The sequence below is a fragment of the Schistocerca gregaria genome, chromosome 5, assembly GCF_023897955.1.
Source record: "Schistocerca gregaria isolate iqSchGreg1 chromosome 5, iqSchGreg1.2, whole genome shotgun sequence".
NCBI classification, from domain to species: Eukaryota; Metazoa; Arthropoda; class Insecta; order Orthoptera; family Acrididae; genus Schistocerca; species Schistocerca gregaria.
In genome coordinates, this window is record NC_064924.1 from 107,241,949 (window position 1) to 107,265,483 (window position 23,535).

Sequence of the window (23,535 nt, forward strand, 5' to 3'; positions counted from 1 at the left end):
AGGGCAAGGAGTATTACGGGGTGCTCATATCTGATTAACGAAACTGCGCGAATAGTACGCGACCTGTGCCAGCTTATCTCTACATTATGAGGTGTAGGCAAGATTTTTCAATTTATTAACTCGAGAAAATTAAACTTAATAATCAATTACTTCTTTTTTCTGTTCTTTTTGTTCAGGTACATTGCTGCAGTCCTGGTGCAAAATGAATTTTTCCCGCAACAGTGCCATATTACGCCTCTACGGGTGCCAAAATAAAATGGAACATCCCATTGATGAACTGGAGACGAGCTAAGCGATTTCGTTTTGGCTCCTGCAGTACAGTGGCGCGGGGGCTTCAACTTGTACTACGACTGCAGACATGCACTTTCAAGAAAGTAAATTAATTACCTAGCTTCATTTTCTTTCCGAGTTGATAATTGAAACTGTAACATATCCTCAGAAAAATTCATGAATTACAGTGCTGATAAACCTCTTACGTTGTTTGATTTGAAACAGCTGAGCAAAACTGAACTTACTCAGACAGTTCTCTCTTTATTTATTCTGATCATCACTAAAGTGACACACGATATTTTTTTTTTAGAGCAACGCAGTCTGACTTCCAAAAACCCCTACAAAAGAATGGCCCTGACTAACAATAACCTATACCTTTCATTAATCACTAACCTCACAAAAATTTTCGTACTCGAACTACTGCAATACAGAGCGCCACTACTGCCAGCTAAATAGAAGATTCTAACTACTGACGGCACTAACTACTGATAGGCATAGTTACCAAAATGAAAGATTTTGATAAAGAACAAACAATGTATTTACCTTAATAGTCATAATATATATAGCAGTTCATGACATCCAGTCTTACACATTTACTGTCTCTGATGGACACACGTCCAGATCATCCGCTCTCAAAATTCCGCCATGTCTCTCCCCACATCCACCACTGCTGGCCGCTCACCTCCAACTGCGCGACGCTACGCGCTGTTCACATCCAACTGCACAACACTACAATATCAAATATTCCAACAGTGCAAACCAGCCACAGACTTCACACAGCAGTCAGTGATTTTCATACAGAGCGCTACGTGGCGTTGCTAACATAAAAATCTAAACGGCCTACTTACAAAGCTTTATGACTACTTCTCGTAATCAGAACGGCCGCTGTGTCCCCAAGAAGTCATTAGTAGGTCTTGATTTCGCTACACTCTCACTGTTTCTGCAAAACACAATTCCGCCAAGGCCAGAAATACAGGGATATCCGGAATGGTTAAAAAAAACCAGGTCGAGAAAATGTTTCATGCACCTTAAGGCTGGCAACCCGTCTTATACCATCCACACCTGGGATAGATGATGTAAGGTGGCTTGCCTGTCCAACGGTGAATGAAAATTTTCAGGTTCAAATGGCTCTAAGCAGTATGGGATAACATCTGAGGACATGAGTCCCCTAGACTTAGAACTACTTAACCTAACTTAACTTCATGACAGCACACACATCCATGCCCGAAGCAGGATTCCAACCTGCGACCGTAACAGCAGCGCGGTTCCTGACTGAAGAGCCTAGAAGCGCTCGGTCACAGCGGCCGGCCGAAAATTTTCAGGGATTAGATTTTAACTTTATTTTTACTTCCTGCCCCTTCGCAAACCTCAAGAGATCTCTGACTTGCGAATTGACACACTCTTAGAGAGACACCGTCTGCGCTACAACGGTCTTACGGTCCCTGCCCACTGCTTCCAAATCGCAGACGTTCAAAAGCTCCTCTTCCGCGTCGGAGGGGAATTACCGTCCTCTTCGACCACTCTCGCCGTATTCAGTTCGGCCGAACGCGCGCGGCTTCGGGGAAGGCACGGCGACAGCTACGGCTTGGAGCGGCGGCGATGAGCAGACACCGCAAGCTGTGCCATTGTCAGCGGCGGGGAGCGCCGTGCCGCGCCGACTCGTAAAAGAAGTCGTCCGCGTGATGTGGCGCGGCGCGACGCGGCCGTAACGAAGCCCATTGTGCGCTTCCATTAGCCGCCGGCCGGAGAGAGGACAGATAGGAGCGCCCTGCACGCCCGGCGCCGGGTCGCCGTATCGCCCTCCAGAAACACCCCCGCCCCTGCAACGCTCCACGCCCCCGGCTGTCCAGATAACGAGCCCGGGGCTGCCGGTCCGTCTCTTATTTCCCGGGGCTCCGCGCTGATCCCCGGCCGGTCTCTCACCTCGCGGCCACGCAGAACACACGCTGGCTGACGTGACCCCTGTGTGACGTCACCGTGGGCTCAGAACGTGCTCCACCTCGCACTGTTGGAGGGATTTCTGGAGCAGACTCTAAATCTCGTACCACACGTCCGGTGACTCCTTAATATTAATTAAGGAAGAGCGATAAATAATGGATACGGAATTTAAAGAATAATTTCAACACGTGAGTCGAAACATTGCCTACAAAAAACGGGGTCATCAACAGAACCATAGAGACCAAGCCAAAAATACAGGGTGAGCACAAAGTCTTGCCCTGATTGTAAAAATTTGTAACAGAATAACCGTTTCACATAATAAGTTAATAGCCGGCCGTTGTGGCCCGTGCGGTTCTAGGCGCTTCAGTCCGCACCTGCTACGGTCGCAGGTTCGATCCTGCCTCGCCCATGGATGTGTGTGATGTCTTTAGGTTAAAAAATGGTTCAAACGGCTCTGGACACTATGGGACAACTTCTGAGATCATCAGTTCCCTAGAACATAGGACTACTGAAACCTAACTAACCTAAGGACACCACACACATCCATGCGCGAGGCAGGATTCGAAACTGCGACCGTAGCGGTCTCGCGGTTCCAGACTGAAGCGCCTAGAACCGCTCTTCCATTCAGGCCGGCTCCTTAGGTTAGTTAGGTTTAAGTAGTTCTAAGTTCTAGGAGACTCATGACCCCAGTGCTCAGAGCCATTTGAACCATTTCAATAAGTTAATTTGATGCCGTTCATAGGTTATTGCTACTAGTTTTTTTTAAGACCACTTACGTTAGTAAACCTTAACGTGTGCTCCCTTGGTAGCTCGGAGAATGGCGAGGGGGTGTTACAGTTCACGCGAGGTGTTCCGTAACATGTGTTCTGTCACAGTACCCACAGCAACATGTATCCTAGCCTTCAGTTCGTCTATGTCAGCAACTGGTGTGATGAAGACTCTAACCTTGATATAGCCCCAGAAAAAAAGTCAAGGGGAGTAATGTCTGCATAGCGGGGTGGCCAGTGTGCCGGACCGTTCCTTAGAATCCACCGATCAGGAAATTACCCGCCTCTCCAAACATTACGCCCCTTGACTTTTTTTGGGGGGGGGGGGGGGGAGAGGGGGGGCTATATCTAGGACAATGTCTTCTCACACCAGTTGCTGACGTCAACGAACTGAAGGCCAGGATACAAGCTGCTTTGGGGACTGTGACAGAATACATGTTACGAAACACCTGGCGGGAACTGGAATACCCTCTCAACATTCTTCGATCTACCAAGGAAGCACACGTTAAGGTTTATTGACGTAAGTGGTCTTACAAAACTAGTAACACTAACCTATGTAACAGCATCAAATGTAAATTATTATGTCAAACGGTTATTCTGTAATAAATTGTTATAATCAGCGCAAGACTTTCTGCTCACCCTGTGTTTGTTATGTTTCTTTTCTGTAGGCATTAGCTTCATAGCCCGCATCTTGTGGTCGTGCGGTAGCGTTCTCGCTTCCCGCGCCCGGGTTCGATTCCCGGCTGGGTCAGGGATTTTCTCTGCCTCGTGATGGCTGGGTGTTGTGTGCTGTCCTTTGGTTAGTTAGGTTTAAGTAGTTCTAAGTTATAGGGGAATGATGACCATAGATGTTAAGTCCCATAGTGCTCAGAGCCATTAGCTTCATACTACCTATTCGGGATGACGGGCAATATACAATATACAGTGTGTGTCTGAAACGAATGTAGGAAACGGGAGAGCTGGTACAGTGGGTTATAAAAAGCATATTTCACATTGCAACCAATGTCCGCATCCGTTAGCGTGCCGCCAAGAGGGTAGGCACACAACACGCCATCCGAGCCGCCATGGTAGCAAATTTGTAGGGCAACGTTTTCGATTACACTGATGTCCAAAATTAAAGCAACAGACGGATATTTTACAAGGTTGTATATGTTTTGCCCAAAACAGTAAAAAAAAGGTGGCAATAAAGTAGAAACAGTGTATAAGAATACAGAACATAAACAGTTGTAACGCACTTAACGGTAGACAAAAAAAGTTCTTAGTTTCTCGCAAACTAACGGATTTGCACCCACATTCCGACAACTGGCTGGTGTGCTCAGTATGGCTCGTTACCATCTCTGGCAGCAATACAGGCCTGTCAACGACTGGGCATGTTGTGAATGATGTCGTCAACACCATGTTGAGGCAATCCCCATTCCTCCCGTAGAGCTGCTCGCAAGTCTTGGAGAATGGTTGGTGGATGCTGACGTGATGCAACCAGTCTTCCTACAGCGTCCCAGATATGCTCCATGGTACTCAAACCTGGACAGCGAACAGGCAATGCCCTGCGTGCGGTATCTTCCGTTTCAAAGAAAACATCAGCCACCTGTGTTCTATCAGGTCGAGCTTTATCGTCCCTCAATACGTCTGGGCTCACAGTACCTCGCAACAACCGCGTTTGAGGTCCCAAGGTCTCATCACGATGCGTGACAGCAGTTAAACCTTGCCAGTTCACCTGCACAATTTCATAGAGATGTTGGAGTGGACATCAGAACGCCTTCCCACAACGTTAGAAATCCTCCTCAATATCGCTCTCTTTCCAGAATCACTGGAGCTCAAAATCATGTTCCAAGTGTAAATTGCATCGGAGGCTGCCGCAACGCCCGCTATCACTCTCCAGAGCAAATTGGAACTCATATGTGTAAAGAACATTTTGCCATGTTCGACCATTTAGGTGGGATGTTGACGACTCCACTCTAGACGTTCCCTTCTGTGAAACCGCGTCAAAGGAACACATACAGCAGGTCTCCGACAATAAAGGCCACTCTGCCGAAGTCTTCTGTACAACGTTTGCCTCGATACAACACGTCCAGTGGACGCTGCGAGTCAGACGCTAGATGCCGTCCAGTTCTAAGGTGGTACTGTGGTCCCCTTACAGCCAAAGAATGGTATTCTCTTTCTGATGTCACAAAGTTTCGTCCCTGTCCCGGATACAGTTTCGGTCTCTATAAACTGTCGCTACATCCGAGAAACAATAGAACGATTCACATTAACCCATCGGGACACATCAGTTTTCAACTGTCCTGCTTTCATTCTTCCAATGACACTCCAGCGCAGTGTGTGGCACGCGTCTTCTCCGTACCGCCGGCCGGGGTGGCCGAGCGGTTCTAGGCGCTACAGTCTGGAACCGCGCGACCGCTGCGGTTGCAGATTCGAATCCTGCATCGGGCTTGGATGTGTGTGATGTTCTATGGGACTGATGACCTCAGAAGTTAAGTCCCATAGTGCTCAGAGCCATTTGAACCATTTGAACACACCTGGTATGTGATTCAACATGGCGTCAGAGCTCTTTGCCTCCCTTCCCGGAATTTAAGGGAACTAGGTAACTTGTGCATTCAGATGCAGAGCCAGATCTATCCAGCAACCTATGAAGGCCTCATTGCTTCCATGCCATAAAGCGTCGCCACTGTTATCTAAGCCAAAGTTGGGAATACCGGCTATTAGGTGGGTGGTCATAATGTTTTTGCTCATCACTGTATGCAAAAATACAAATAATTTTAGTAAAATGTTGTTGGAGGGTTATGACCCATGACACACGGATGAGGGGTGTCGAGGGATTCCTGCCTCATCCGGATGAGTCCTTACGAGTCTGGTAATAATGTAATCCTGCGTGTCGCACAAAGCGGACCTAGCCTTAGACTTCGCTTCTTTGTTTCGGTCCCGTCACTCTTCCGCGCACGAGACTGGCGATTGCCGTCGACACAGACAGGGGGAGACGTTATTTCAGTTGTCAGCGGCAGACCAGTCGTGGGACACGCAGGTGCGTCGCGGCGCGGCCATCAAACGGCACGCACTGGCGGCTAGTGCGTGGAGCGCCGGAGTTGCGGTCAGCCGGACCGGCTCGTGCGTCTGACACGCAATACCGCGCCGTTAGAGGCCGCAGCTTAATCCCTGCGCTCGCTCGATGGAAATTTTTAATTAAAAGCTCCCGGCCTATTTGCGAAATATTCGCTTTAATTTCGCAAACAGCTTAGAAAATTCCGCGCAAGGTAATCCAGGCCCGCCGATCGCGCAACGGGGCCAAATCGAAATGGGATACAGGGAAAAAATTAACCACACGTTTGTAACCGATAGACATATTGACATTTCGTACCGGCAATCCCTACTTCCGAAATGAAATAATTTTCGTGGGGATTATGCAGTTCATTCCAATCGCCGACACAAATCGACAAGAGATTTAGAGATCAAGGTCGACTAACGGACTACCTTTCCTTTTTCCTTTTTTTTTAATTCGTGCATATGGGATAGGTGTGTCTCTGTATCAGTGAAATTGTCCTTCAAAGAACTTTCGGCCAGAAGTAAGTAATAGCATGATTGCAGTGTTCTGTTATGGTAGATTACCACTATACCGACCCGACTGCGCCACGTAACTCGACAAAAGAGGGAAAACAATCACAGGTGAGAGTACTCGATGGAATTGTTCAAAAGGGGTAAATCGAGAAAATTATAAGCCACGATTTTTCATTGTCAACATTATTACTGATTCCACTGACGCCATCAGGCCCTGGGGATCGCGCGCGGCTACAAGACTCTTCTTCCAGTGAATTGTAACTCCTGCTTTCTCCTGGTAACACCCTCCACGGTGAACTTCAGCAAGTTTTGACGAGTTCCTTTCCTTCGCGTGCAGAGTAAAATCCATGTATTTCAAAGGCCATCGATACTGTCCATCCGTGCATCATGATCCGCCCGCATAGGCAATTTGGTTCACATTAGCCCTACAATATATGGGCTGTTGCAGTTCTCATTCACCTTAAAACTATGAAGAATCCTCTATTTCCCGGTGTTCACATGTTGTACTGGCCATAAATGCTCATCAGGCCTCTTCTCCGGACACCCCATGCTTCGCTACCAAGCACTCCTATTAACTGGATCAATATCGTGTATGCCTGGAGTCCCAATTCCTTGTCAGACAGTGAGTTTTGAAAAGCTGATTGAGACTGAAGTACTATCGGCTTCCAGCTTGGATTCTCGGTTTGATCTGTGTCTGACAGCATAAATCCTCTGCAGATATTTAAAATCGTCGGCCTTTTTCGAGATCGGGTTCCGATTGCCAGTTGGCTGGAGTGACCGATCTTGCCTACTGCAGCCTTCTCGATGTAGCTCATCCAGTGCTTCTCCAGATCTGGACAATAAGGCCATGTCGTCTACAAATCCGACTTGTGTGATTTTGTTTCCTTTGACATCATCACGTTCGAAACTCTCATGGAAAGCCCCAAAGCTTCCTTCATTACCTTTTCGGAAACCACGATGAACAAAATCGGTGATAGGCTATGTCCTTGTCTCAGTCCAATGAGTATGTTAAACCTCTTCTTGACTGGGTTTCCGAGTTTCACTTTATCACCACTGTTAATTACTTTCTTCTTAGAATGAGGGAAATAACGGACTATATCCTTATGGGGATTGTATGTCATCAACAGAAAATCTGACCCGGTTAGCTGATGCTACACCTGTGGTCGCCGAATGTGGACACCAGCTGAGTCGGGTGCTTATTGAAACAGAGTATACGTTACCAGATGAATGTAATATACAGGGTGTTTCAAAAATTCTTTTACAGTCTTTGGGCACAGAGTGCTTACACCAAAAGAAGAAAAAAATATGAAGGTGAACATGGGCTCTAATAGCATACCTTAAGAGCTATGGGCAGTTGTTCATCTTCGATACAGTGAATCACATCTCTTCTATCGGACAAGTGCTCGTAGCAGTGGAGGTACGTATTTTAGAGCCCACATTTACCTAGACATTTTTTTGTTTTGACCAATAGCGCCTCCTTCCAAAATATGGAAAGGAAAGGATCTGCAGCTGCAGAGATGCGTTTCTGAGTATCGAAGAAGAACAAGTACCCATAGCCCTAAAGGTATGCATTTTAGAGCAGATGTTTGCTAGACATTTGTTCCATATTTTGGTGTAAAGACCCTGTCCTCTAAGGTCGTAAAAGTATTTTTGAAATACCCTGTATATAAACAGACAAAAATAAAACTAAGGTAATGATGATGAATCTTCTATCTTTTTAAATGACTATAACATATGATTTAGTACCTATCCATTAAAATGTCCTATCTACACCACTTTTATAGTGATTGACCCAATCTTAATTCTTGAAATAAGTTGATGTGTTTTCTCTCGATGTTCCTCCAAAAAAAAAACAAAAGTCATTAGTTACGGCCGGTGGACTACACTCGGTGCAAGGTATGTCCCGATATGGAAATATGAAAGTCGTCATTCTCGTAGATGCGTAGAAAATTACAATTGACCATTTACTGCAGGCTCATCTGCTGAATTGGCGTCTCCCTATCACGACCGTGTCATCAGTCTGGAACATTTACGTCTAATTAGTGGAATTGGTAGGCCCAGAATTAAAATTTAGACGATGAAGACATTTATCGGTATTTCAATCGTTACGTAGAAATAATTCCATAGACAACATTGGCAGAATTATTTCGACACTTTAACATACAACTTAGTACAGAAATCAATACCTCTCGAGACAGAACTCAGCTCAGACTCATCTCCATCCAAAGCAAGCACAATCTGATGTCCGTATATCATTAAGCACAGAATAAAAGGAAAGAATGAATGTCGCGTGGTGCGTTTGTAGCACTACAGTTCCAACATTCATTATTTCTACTCAGCAAGTACTTAATTACTATGACTGCCAATTTTATATCAAGATGTACGATAGTAGAGGTTTGTCAGAAAAACCGGTAACGGGCAATGTCAGCTAGCCCTGTGCGCTATTGTAATTGCCTGCGCCAGTATCCGGCTGAAAGGGGAAGGGTGCTGTCTTCAGCCTGTAGCTGATGGGCTGGTCTGCCCCTCAACCTCCTAAACGGATTGTGGCAGAAACCTGTTATTTTTATATATATTTTTTAATCATCTTCCAGGGGTGCCCACAGCAGTCAGACTGTGAAGTGTCGAGGTCGCCTTCTCGTTCAACGAGGGTGAAACACCCTATCATTACCTACGATGTCTCTCATAAGCCTACCATGTGCAATTTCGTCAATTTCTTCTCATACCTGTCCGCAGCTCGTGGTCGTGCAGTAGCGTTCTCGCTTCCCGCGCCCGGGTTCGATTCCCGGCGGCGTCAGGGATTTTCTCTGCCTCGTGATGACTGGGTGTTGTGTGATGTCCTTAGGTTAGTTAGGTTTAAGTAGTTCTAAGTTCTAGGGGACTGATGACCATGGACGATAAATCCCACAGTGCTCAGAGCCATTTGAACCATTTTAGTCTTCTCATACCCGGTACACCCCAATGGTCTGGAGGGCGCGTAAACAACGACCCCAAGTAAATGGCAAAGAGCGAACTATACGACGCCTTGCGCCGTAAAACCGTGTAGTTGCTCGTTAAATAATCCCAAAAATCTAACAATCCTGTAACGCCCTCACTAAAATATGACAGTGACATATCCTTAACACACACCGAGGTGTTATGACGAGTAGCAGGGTAGTAATTAACGCCAGGATCGACGAGTTCGGTAGACACTAATGACTGAGGCGTCCGTTGCAGCAACAATGAATAAATGCACCTTGTGGGGAGCCAACAATCGCACCATAAACGAAACGGTGCTTGTCGGTGTCGACGCCGGCGCGCCTCAGGAAGCGAGGGACCTCGGCAAGATGTATAGTGTATAAACGTTGTCGGGGGGCGATTTTTTCAGTCGTTATCACCTACCACAGCGCCCTCACCATGGTGTGAAGGAAAGGCGAGTGTACGTAACTCCACACCCGCCTCCAGCCAACCCCCGGATGTCGGCGTTCAATCACAATAGCAAGCAGTGTCCATTGAAAGTAGCCGTAGAAATCCTTGGTTGGTAGGACATCCAGTAGATAACTCATGTCGATCAGATAGGTGCGAAAGTGACACAGTGCTGGCGAGATATTGTCCAACAGGAATCGGCGTCGGGAGGTAATCAGGCGCCACCACCTCTAATCCGTGTACCAGTGAGGGTGTCATTGTCCGAAGTACGTAGGCGAAGCATCGCTCTCGGCTATCTGGACGGGTAAGATAACAGTGCACTACTAGTACAGAAGCCGGAATTGGGACACGAGCTGTACAGTGGGAGCGCTGACGATGCCTCCTCAACCACTGTGGTGCGCTCCGAGGCGGTCAGACATCCTCAGGAGCGGCCAGTGTGCAGGAGGGAGACAGGAGCGCGGGTAGCTGGGCGTGGTGCGGCGCGCTTGCTTTAATCTGCTGTATCGATTGTCGCCGCGCTGTCGCGCGCATTGTTCCCGAGAGCGCCGCGGCCGGCTCAAAGGCGCCGGCGACGAGATCACAGCGATACAGCGCCGTAATTAAAACCAATCAAGTGTCAGCGGCCTCTGCCGGCAGCCTCCGGGCCACGGCGCACGCGCTGAGCGCTTCTCAGGTCAGGCTGCGAGACTGAAATGTAAACAACAGCCTGTCCAGGTCACAGCGCCACGAGCGTGATGCGATGCGTAGCCCTTCTTAATAACCACGCGACTAGTGGGGTTTGTGCACGAAACATGTGGTGGCAGTCTCTTAATCCCCGAGTACTACGGCGAGGCCGCGCGGGATTAGCCGAGCGGTCTGGGCGCTGCAGTCATGGACTGTGCGGCTGATGCTGGCGGAGATTCTTGTTCTCCCTCGGGCATGTGTGTGTATTTTTCCTTAGGATAATTTAGGTTAAGTAGTGTGTAAGCTTAGAGACTGATGACCTTAGCAGTTAAGTCCCATAAGATTTCACACACATTTGAACATTTTTCTAACGAGGGGAACTCCGAATTGCACCCCCGTCAGATTGTGTTAAGATGGTCCAGTGGATAGCCCGTCGAAAAGGGAACATAGATTTAGCATGAAAACAAGAAGATGTACTGAACTGTGAAAGAAAAGTAAAACAGAAACAGTGAATGATACAAGGACAAGAAGTGCAGTGAAGAGCAATCTGTAACAGTAATTGTGTTGTGGTTAAGTTGTCAGCACGGTAGCTCAGCGTGTTCGGTCAGAGATCTGGTTGGCCTCTGTAATAAAACACTGAGTGAAAGTATCAGCAACGAACTTGAACGGACGCCGTGAGACGTCCGCAACGATCAAAACACAACGATCAACAACGAACGAAAGAATAAAAAATGAAGTGTTCTTGATGTCGGACTGCCATGTGGGTGAGTCGAGTTCAGAACTCCTTTGCGCCAATTTTTTTCCCCTCAACATTACGGCTGTCCGTCCGGTCACTGAAATGTTTATTCTCTTTCTGTAGTATTGGTAGTTGTCGTACTATACATTCCTTATAGAATATGAGTCATGTGATAAGAATACGTTACCGTCGCAAGTAAATGTGACGAAGAGCAGGCGAAAGAGCACATGAATGTCTCACAGAAATGAATAAAAAAACCTCTGTGAACTATGTTACAACAAAGGAATGCAAGAGACAATACTTATAAAACGAAACGCAACTTCAAAAATGTTAAAAACAAATATTTTGACGGAGAAACAGTGTGATTGTGAAACTGATGCATTCGTCTGTTGCAGCTTATGTGACAAACTATTATGTCTTCATCATTTCCTCGGGAGTAACCACATTAACATTGATATGAACACGTATATTTGTACCATGCGTGCAAATAAGGTGCATCGACAAGGGATTCGTACCACATGACACACCGACTGTCACTAATGCCCTGTATGACACACCAGACGTGTTTTCTGGTGGAGGATTCGGCTAACTTGTCGCCTTGCCATCAAACGTTTGTGGTTCCCATCTGAAAGCCACATCCTTTGGCTACTAAAAGTGTAGTTGTGCAAAGTCAACCGACATTACAGGTCTCTAACTTACACGTCGCTGTTGCAAACGGAGTATAGAATAAAGCGAACAGCGAGAAAAAAAGAAATATTGGTACGAGGGCGGCTTGAACACGGTACGCCAGCTTGGCAGTCCCACACTGTGACAACTTAACCACGATGCCCTTTGTCTTGCTCCCTCCTCTATATTGCTCTTCTTGCTCTTAGACCGTCACGGTCACAGTTCAGTACGCTTTCTTCCTGTTTTCATGCTTGATGTGTGTTCAGTTTCTGACGGGCTGACCACTGAAACCTCTTACCACTAAGTCTGAGGAGAGGGCGATGCGGTTCCCCTTGTAAGTAACAGCAGCAATTGGTTGTTTTACTTTCCACCTAATATTTGTACGCACAAAAACCTATCTACTACTAGGTACAAACTTATTTCAAGTGGTTGTGGTTCTCACTAGCAGTACTTTAGGGAGATCATGTACCGCGGTTTACTGTTGTTTTAGGTACCTCTTTCCAAATTTCCGTTTTTGTGAATTTCTTTTACGCTGACATAAAACTGTGCTAGTATAATAATAATAATAATAAGACATGACAATGTAGCAAAAATAATACATCAACAGCTTGCCTTACAACATAAACTTATAAAACAACACGTTCCCACATACAAGTATGCACCACAAAATGTACTAGAGAATGATGAATACAAATTATACTGGAACAGAACCATTATAACAGATAAAACAACACCACATAACAAACCTGGCATCACACTCACCAATAAAAAGAAGAAATTAACACAACTAATCGAAATATCCATACCCAACACAACAAATCTACAAAAGAAAACAGGAGAAAAAATTGAAAAATACATCCAACTGGCTGAGGAAGTCAAGGATATGTGGCATCAGGATAAAGTTGACATTATACCAATTATACTATCAACTACAGGAGTCATACCACACAAAATCCACCAGTACATCAATGCAATACAGCTACATCCAAACTTATATATGTAACTACAGAAATCCGTAATTATTGATACATGTTCAATTACCCGAAAGTTCCTAAATGCAATATAACATATACCGTACAGTTAAAAGGAAGTCACGCTTGATCAAGGTCCGCATCACTTTCTACTTTAGACCAGACATAACGTCTGAGATAAGAAAGAAATAATAATAATTTATACAGATACAGGAGGAAAGAAACAAATTCTTTTTTATTGATGAAAATTGTTGTAAATGGCGGTGAAAACCACATTGGATGAGGAGATTCTCAGCATACTTTACTTCAAATGTTCAAATGTGTGTGAAATCTTATGGGACTTAACTGATAAGGTCATCAGTCCCTAAGCTTACACACTACTTAACGTAAATTATCCTAAGGAAAAGACACACACCCATGCCCGAGGGAGGACTCGAACCTCCGCCGGGACCAGCCGCACAGTCCATGGCTGCAGCGCCCATGACCGCTCGGCTAATCCCGCGAGGCGATACTTTACTGCGAAGAAGAAAGTGACGCTGGAGGATGACACGACATCGACGCAGTTAAATAGACGAAGATAAGCGCAGTGGTGATTAGAATCTGGAACAAGTTGTGACGGTGGATCATGAAGTGATATTCTGGAAGATTAACCTCAACTTACATGCCTGCAGACCATCCCAACTGAGAGCACTTACTGCTAGAGCCGAACGCTGTTGTGTTTGTCCCTGAAATAACGACAAAAGACAACAGCTAAGGGTGAAAAATGTAACTGATTTATTTGCAACACACATAAAGTGACTTTATGTGCTAATTGTATCATGTGAAAACCGATTTCACTATTCAGTGGAATGTTAATATTAATTTAATAGCAACACAGAATGAATTGCCACCAATCGAATATTAATCTTAATTATTTTGATAATTGGCGTTTGCATTTCCCAATTTAGTGTTCAAGGGGAGAATACATAGTTGTAGTATTTAACGTTTAAGTCTGTTGTAGAAGCGCAGCTTTCTTCTTCAGATCGTAGTGAACGTGTGTCACGTACCAGGGTGTAAACCAGGTGCCACACATGTCACAGTTGGTCTGGTGATGTCAAGTATCATTTGATTGTGATAACTGTAGTGTCTTAAAAACCTGAGTATGCTGAAGGCTGCGCATGGGCATAAATGGCAGAGTGCTCATGTTGCTGGGGGACGGCGGAGTCGGTTCCTAAAATTGGGGGTTAAACAGTTCTCGCCGCTGAGATGAAATGAAATGATCATCTGGCATCGGGTAAGTCCAGCCGCTGCGTTGCAAGTCTTATTTCAGGAGACGCCACATTGCGCGACTTGCGGGTCGGTGATGATGATGACGGTGATGATGATGATATGATGACAATAAGACGCCCAGTCCATGAGCGGAGAAAATCTCCAAGTCGCCCGGGAATCGAACCCACGCCCGCTGCGTAGTAGACAAACACGTTACCACTCACCTAAGCAGGCACACAGAATCAGGGATGATCGCCATTGACTAGCGGCATCGACATGTCGTTCCCGAGCGCCGCTTTCAACTGTGTCAGTCTTACCGCATCGATATTACAATGGGGAGACGGCGCTGCAGACCTACGCTTTACGTTGCTTTGAAGCCGGCGCCGCCGAGTTAGTTTGTCCAAAATACTAGCAGACGATTGCTTCTTGTTCTAATTTCTGCCGCGACAGCTGTTTTAAATAGTAAATGTTACAGTGGTTGAATACTGCAGCATTAGGAAGGCATTTCCAGACGATTTTCCGGATCCTAAAGACATATTTGATCTATAAATATGACACATATGGCCTCGTTAATGTAAGTATCTTTCTGTAATACATCCCGAATAACCAATAAGAAAAGTATGTCATGTTAACAAGCTGCATTTTCCTGAATACGGAGTGACGAAACTAGCTTTCCGTTGCATTTACTCCAAAAAAATGCTGAGAACGTTTCAAAATACGTCTGGACGGTTTGCAGTACTTCCTTCTCACAGCGTTCAACAAGAGCGCTCTGAGTTGTATTGTTAGGAAGTCTGCAGTCGAATTACATAAATAAAGCCACTATAGCAAAGGTAACAACTGCAACAAAAGAAAATATCGCTTAAACGAGTCCACTCACGCGTGAAATGTGATTGCTTTACACATTACTCTATAATCGGAACACCTGTAAATGGTGCAGGCTGACATTTTTTTTTTCTAAACACTTCCAACAGAAGTTATTGTTGCGCTATTCTAAAATGGCAGACGTCAGCTTTTGGCTTGTGACTTCATAACATCTCGACTTATTATAATTTCATGGAGATTACACTTGGCAGGCACACCGTAGACAGAGGGCAGCATTAAAAAGCCAGTGTCCAAACCCCGTCGATGATGAAGTGTCTCAGCAGGCCTCAACAAGGCCCTGATTTCCGCTGTGACGTATCTGTCTCAACCAGGTCTCAACGTTAATCCGACATCAGCACGAGCCGGTGACGACATCATAGTCATTGTTCCATCCGCCATGGAGACAAGAACCACCAGCTTCCTCTAATTCCATTGTTCAGGAGCGCACTACTTTGTCACTATGGTGTCAGAGAACCCATCATTCGTCGTCGACCGTATCGTCTTAGTAGAAACTATTCTTCCAATCAGAGTACAATTGCTGTTATCAAAAGCCAGAATCTTGAAGCCCATTGATAATTCGACACAGTATTTCGGTTTCTCAACCCCGCAAACTTTGAGAGAACACCCTTATGTTTAGAAAAAACAGGACACAACTAGATATAGGATGTACAATTCAAGGGTCATGTACATTAGTATGCTCTTCGAAATAATTAATATCAGAACAGACATCGATATCGCGGCGCACCACCACCTACGGGACAAATGTGCCTGCGGCTCTGTTTGTCGCTGTAAACTGGAGGTATGGGATAAGCGTGAGTTGAGCAGACGTGCACTATGCCTTGCAGACCTATGCGCGAACCGTACCGTCAAGTCAGTGCATCTCAAGGAGGCCACGTTATTAGCATGAGAGAATGTAAAGCATCCATCCGGGAAATTGCTGCTCATGTAGGACGTAGTGTTTCGACAGTGCAAAGGGTGTATGCAGAGTGATGCACGGAAGGCCGTAGAACACGACGAGATGGGTCAGTTCGCAGCACCCAGACCACAGCCCCCCAGAATGTCGATATCTCATCCGAATGGCTTTGCAGGAGAGACCTGCCTCCTCCTCGACTCTGGCTCAACAGTGGAACACATCGTATACTACCAGGAGTGACAGTCCGTCGCCGTTTATTACGGCATGGGTGACGTGTGCGTCGTACACCTCTTCAACTATCTTCGGCGAATGTGCGGAAACATGCTAGACGGCAGTGGTGTGTGGAGCAACGGCACTGGGGACAGGAATGGCATCAATAGTGTTTTCGGGTGAATCCAGGTTCCGTTTGTTTGAAAATGATGGCCGCACTTTGGTTCGCAAGAAAAGGTGGAGCGCCATCACAGTCACTGCACTCGCGCAAGACATACAGCACCAGATAAGTCTTAAGGTGTAGGGTGTTATTGGTTACAACGACAAATCACAATTGGTGCGTGTCAGGGGCTCTATGACCAGTGCCACCAACGTGAATGACAGCCTACGACCCGTAACCATACTCTTTCTGCACAACACTCCAGACGCCATTTTTCAGCAAGACAATGCAAGACCACATGTTGCTGCACTTACAAAATCCTTCTTGTTGTCACAGGATGTCAGCCTTTTGTCCTGGACCGACACATCACCAGGCTTGACGCCAAACCAAAATGTGTGGGATATTCTGAAACGTAGAGTCCAGCGCTATGAGCCAGTGTCAAAAACCAAAGATGAACTTTGGAATGCACCATGGATGGCTATACCGCAGGGCGCCATTCGCGTCATATACGCATGGAACGAGCTATCAGCGCCCATGGCGGACCCTGTACCTATCAGGCAACAGGACACATCTTGAAAATTTCTCGGATATTCGGCCGGGTAGCGTCGTCCAAAAGGCGCGATATTTCGGCAAGCCGACTTCTTGCCATCTGCAGGCGTTCTTGGTGTCAGACCCTGAAGATGGCAAGAAGTCGGCTTGCGGAAATATCGTGTCTTTTGGACGACGCTACCCGGCTGAATACCCGAGAAATTTTCAGGATTTCTGTACGCCGGGAAAACCTCAGATCACACAACAGGACACATGCTGAACCGAGGTGACTGAAATGCTAATAATTTATGTAGAACATACTAACGTACGTGTCCTGTGAATATGAACGTTCTATCTCTAGTCGTTCAAGGTATCCCTTGTTTCTCAACGTGAGTGTACATATTACCCAGTGTACATTATCCGGATAAGGAAGTTGGTGAACGAAGAGTTATAATATTCACAGAAAATTAATATCTCAGTGCCATAAAGTTCTGCCGACAATATTTCCTCAGTAATTGGAGTTACATAATTAATTTGAACATTGAAATTTTCGTGTTGCGGCATTCGAAGGAGATTATGGAAATTGGCCCATTGCAGCGTGGCCAGTTTTTATATCTTATCCCCGCAAATATATGTCCGGCGGATCCTAAACAGCGTATTTAAAATGCTGTAATTGGCATTCGTCAGATAATAATGGATTGAGGGCCTTCCTCCCGCTCCAAATCATAAAATATGAAGTTGCATTTTATCGAAAGTTCCACCATTGCAGTATTTTGCGATTAATTATGAATGTCACAAACAACAGGGGAAGCTAAATGAGCACTAAATATGGCTGTGAAATGCTTCGGAATGATTCCGATGTGAATGACAAACGCTTAACTTTTGAAACGGTTTTTCTGGCCTCGTAGACGACACAGTCTCATAAACACAGCAGACTGCCGTAATGTCGCAATGCGAGTCTGTAATTCTGAGAAGTCGGTATGTCCATTGTCTGCATAGCGCGTTTTGAGGGTCTATAAAGTTTCCCAGAACTGACTGTCAAAAAATGTGTTTCTTAATATTATCTCCTTTCTGCATGCGGAGCTTCCATTAATGTCAGTGAAATCTGCAGGCAAATTCACGTATTTATAATAGACCCTGGTCTCGTTCTCATTGAAGAGCCTCACTGCTTTGTCACAACCCACCTCTAACTTGTACGATGCCACACTGTTTACTACCATTAATTGTGCATCACGATCAAATACTCCATTAGTAACTGGCTACACATTAATTGTTTCAGCCTGAGCACTGTCTATAAAAATGTTATCAGTCAGTGCATTTTGCTGCACACAATTTGGAAAACTGACTACTGCAGTTAGATTGAAACACCCAGATACTAGTAATAATTGTAGTTCATTTTATTCTGTCCGTTTTTTTTTTTTTACGGAATCTTCATCGACATCTCCACAAATTGCTAACTCTTGCTTCTTGTCTGACAGATCAATAGTACATCTAGATTTTTCATAAGTAGCTAAAAGTTTCCTTTAGGGAATCTGTAGACTGTTACAGTTACCAGGGATGTGTACTGCAGTTACAGCGACACTACTTTCAGCTCATCTTTAATGACATATTCTAAATTACTAGCAACGCTGTTTTCTACTTCTTCTGCTACAATTGCCGTACCCTCAGCATCAAAATCTCTTCACAAGGCCCCTAAGTTGTCTGTCACCTGACTAAGCTTTGTTTTGGTATTCTAAGCCTTGCTTTTTCCTGTAGCAATTGGCGTACGCCTCTCCTTTGACTGCTCCGTAGTAGCAAGACTCTTTTGTTTCTACTTAGCACACACTTTTCTCATCTTCAAAACATTCTGCACAATATCTCGAACAGTTATTTTGGAGATTTTGCTCCGTTTGTGACTTTCGAGACAACAAATTCACGTATTTATAATAGACCCTTTTCAATAATAGCGTTAACATTTGGTTTATTTTGAATCTTGAAATTTAGTTTAAAGCTTGCAATATGTGTTCTCTGATGTTCAGAACTTCAGGACGAAAGTAACTTTTGCATTATGTGCCAGTACCCAGTAACATAGCTCGATGAAACTTGGACAATACACAGAAAGAATTGCAACACTAGAAGACAACCGAAAGAAACAAGTAAAGTGACGAACAAAAATGGCAGTTTGATTCAAAGACAATAATTAAACTGAAGTCAACCCGATTTACGATGGTCCCCTGGACATTACAAACGGCAGGACATGAATCTTAAAGGGTGTGTCATGACTATAGCGGGCAGTGCCTGGTTTGCAATGTTCTCCCATGATGACCATAAGATTGGTAATGGTTTTATAATGTGGGAAAGCGTAATGATGCATGGCCGTACTGACCTCCAAATGTCCGAACACGGTAAAACCACCTGTAAAAGTCATTGTGTCACTGTACTCCTTCGCCACTGTACTTCTTTGTCTTGGCTTGGTAGATTCGTATAGATAACACCAAGTCTCCTCACTCGTGATGAATTTGTCAGGAAAACGGCTGACCGCCTTCTGCATTTCAATCAGTTCGCAGTCGGGAGGGAGGTGTGTGTTAGTTACTTATTCCTAGACCATGTGATCGATTCTTTTATCAAAATGAAGTGGAACGAGTCAGTGTACAGGAGACGTATAAATGATTAGTGTCAACATTAATGAACACATTATTCTATTCCTACTCATGCAGCTATGCTTAAAAACAAGTTTTTTTCCTGGCTAGCAGTTTTAAGTAGAAATTCGTCATTTGTCCAGGAGAAATAACTTTAAATTAGATTTATAACTTCTTCTCCACCAGTCAGACATTTCATATTATTCCGCAAATGATAAAAATTTTTTATTGCTTCGTATTGAATTCCTCTCAGAGCCACTGACAGCTTTAGCAATAAGTAATAAGTGTCATATTTCCGTCTATGTTGTAGGTACGTACATCACTGTTCTTCTCACATTGCAATGAATTATTTATGACGATTTTAATTTGCGTATATATTCATTTTGACAGCTCAGTTAAAATTCCCAAATCCATCAGCAGGTACTTACATAACCACAGTGGGTGAACCGTACATACTATTCCTACTGCTCATTTCTGTGCAATCAATAGTTTCTTTCTAAGCTATGAGTTACCCCAGATAATTATTTTGTACAATATTATTAAGTCCAAATATACAAAACATGTTAGGAGATTAATACAATTACACGAAGAGTAAAGGTACTTGAATTTAATGGTTTCTTTCAGTTCAAGTTTTCATCAGTGCGTACACCCAAAAATTGAGACCATTCTCCTCTACCTACTGGCTCCTGGTCGTGCATTATCAATTGTGCGTGTGACTACTTGTTGTATAGAACGGAATTTAGTGTGGTTTCTTTTTTCAAAATTTAGGGAGACTCCATCTTCAGAGACCCACTTAATAGTTCTTTGAAAAATATCATTTACCTACCCTTTTGTTGCTTTTGTTCTAACGGAATTTGTTATAACAATAGTATGTTTGCAAAAATACCAATTTTGCTTGCTGAATGTTGCGTGGATGGTCATTCACATATATAAGGAGTAGAAGTGGACCCAAAATTGAAGCCTGTGGAACTCCCTTTTGTTATTGTACCCCAGTGACTAACATTTTCTACCTTTCCGACACTGTTTGAATTGTTCAGCACAACCTTCTGCATTTTGTTTCTCACGTATGATTCATACCATAGTGTGTAATGCCATCAGTTACATTAAACTTGAGTTTTTCGAAGAGAGTAACATGATCTATACAATCAAACGCCTTGCCTAGGCTATAAAAAGTAACAACTGACAATATATTATTATTTAAGGCTTACTCTGTTTGATGAGTGAATGTACAGATAGTTCTTAGTCGAGCAACCTCTCTGAAATCCAAACTGTGATATGCTAACAAATTGTTTCCACTCAGGTGTGCAGCTGCTCTTGTGTGCATTATTTTTTCGAGTATTTTGGAGAATGATGGCACTAAGGAAACTGGACGATAAGTGGTTTAACAATTGTACATTTGAAACTGTGTGGAATGATTCCCTGTGCCAGTGATGCGCTGCATATAGCACTAAGCACTTACTTATTTAGCTAGAACAACTTTTCAGAATTCTGTTTGAAATACATCAACCCCACGAAAACTTTCGTTTAATAGAATTTTTACAAATGTATTAATTTCAGTGAAGGATGTTGGTGCTGTTTGTAGTTGTTTAACTTTTGTGGATTGACATTTTAATATAGTCTCTGACTTCTTCAACCGAACATTAAATCCCATATTTGCTGCAACATGTATGAAGTACTTGTTGAAAGTATTTGCACCTTGCGAATTATTAGACAAGACATTGTCATTTAATTTAATTATTATGGAATCTTGTACACTGACTGCCTGTTATGTCTCCCATTTGACAGTGTTCCACATAGTTAATCTTATTATCGGTGTTATTTGTTTCTGTCAGGACATGCATAGTTCGTAACGTCAGATCCTGATTTACTCTGTCCTACACATAAATTTCTCTTTTCCTCTTACATGAGATTTATTTCCCTTAGTAATCCACGGCTTAATTGATTTTTAATGGATGTTCTGGATATTTTTTAGGAAAGCAACTTTGAAATATTGACATAAATTTACTATGCAAAAATCTCAATCTGACATTAGCATCCCTTTCTACGTTTATCTCGTCCTATACCACCCCTTTCAACTTACTCTGGTCTCGTTCTCATTGAAGAGCCTCACTACTTTGTCACAACCCACCTCTAACTTGTACGATGCCACACTGTTTACTACCATTAATTGTGCATCACGATCAAATACTCCATTAGTAACTGGCTACACATTAATTGTTTCAGCCTGAGCACTGTCTATAAAAGTGTTATCAGTCAGTGCATTTTGCTGCACACAATTTGGAAAACAGACTACTGCAGTTAGATTGAAACACCCAGATACTAGTAATAATTGTAGTTCATTTTATTCTGTCCGTTTTTTTTTTTTACGGAATCTTCATCGACATCTCCACAAATTGCTAACTCTTGCTTCTTGTCTGACAGATCAATAGTACATCTAGATTTTTCATAAGTAGTTAAAAGTTTCCTTTAGGGAATCTGTAGACTGTTACAGTTACCAGGGATGTGTACTGCAGTTACAGCGACACTACTTTCAGCTCATCTTTAATGACATATTCTAAATTACTAGCAACGCTGTTTTCTACTTCTTCTGCTACAATTGCCGTACCCTCAGCATCAAAATCTCTTCACAAGGCCCCTAAGTTGTCTGTCACCTGACTAAGCTTTGTTTTGGTATTCTAAGCCTTGCTTTTTCCTGTATCAATTGGCGTACGCCTCTCCTTTGACTGCTCCGTAGTAGCAAGACTCTTTTGTTTCTACTTAGCACACACTTTTCTCATCTTCAAAACATTCTGCACAATATCTCGAACAGTTATTTTGGAGATTTTGCTCCGTTGTGACTTTCGAGACAACAATGTTGACGCACTATGGCCACACGTCCAGTACTTAGCCCTGCTTGCTCACGTCGGACTTGTCTAATGCACACCGGTAGTTTACAGTTCGTGGTCCAAAGTGTCGCCATAACCGACGCTGGCGCCGCTTATACGTCAGAATAAGCAGGATTTAAACCTTAAAACCACTGTTATGGAACAGAGCATATGACAGAACGTTGCGTCGAATACTGCTCTTCTTTCTGCAGCGTGATGTTCATGCTCCTGACGATATCTATGGCGGCGTCGACTCGGCCCGGACGCTGTGCCACGCCACATCACTGCAGGCTTATAGGGCGTTTCCAGTGGACGAAAACCCTCGGAGTGTAGGTGGGCCGCGACGTAGTGGCGAGGTAGTTTCCGGGAAATTTCGCAGATTTTTGTATGGGTGCCGAATTCACTGGGCGCAAATCTCGTACAGCGGCGTTCCCGCGTGGCCGCCCACGTCCCGCCCGCCGGCGCACACGACGGGTTTCCCACCGGCGACAGCCACCCCTGTGACGTCACGGCCCGCAGAAGTTTTGCTGTCCTGTCAGGCTGCCCACCGCCCGCACATCCTGCCGCGCCCTTTCCCTTCTCCTGCCCCTTCACACGCGGCCCCTGTTCCTTGTCCGCCGCTGCCTCGAGTGCTACCCCACTCTCTACAAGAAGCTGTACGTGGCTGATGGGCTCATGTTTATGACGTCCGTCAACGCCTAGCTACGGTTTGACTGCAACAGTGTCTACGCCTCAAACCATCAAATCAGAGATAAATGTAGGCCTTCCGTGCAACTACGCTGAGGTGAAAAAAAAAGTAAAAGAAGTCATGGGATAGCGATATCGATATACACAGATGTTGTCATTTGTACTCAGGGGATCGCCCCCGGCATGATGACAGCCTTACGACCGGCATTAAGACTTCGAACGGGGAATGGTAGTTGCAGCTGCGCGCTTGGGACATTGCATTTCGGAAATCGGTAGGTAGTTCAATATTCCGAGGGCACAGTGTCAAAAGCGTACCGAGAATACCTAATCCCAGGCATTGCTTCTCAGAGAAGACATCGCAGTGGTCGAAGGCCATCACTTAACGAGCGACAGCAGCTGCGTTTGCTGTGATAAACCTTTTGCATTTTCTTTATGTTTTCGTCTTCTTTAAAGGCAAAGAGAGAAGCTGAAGCGGTAGCCCATC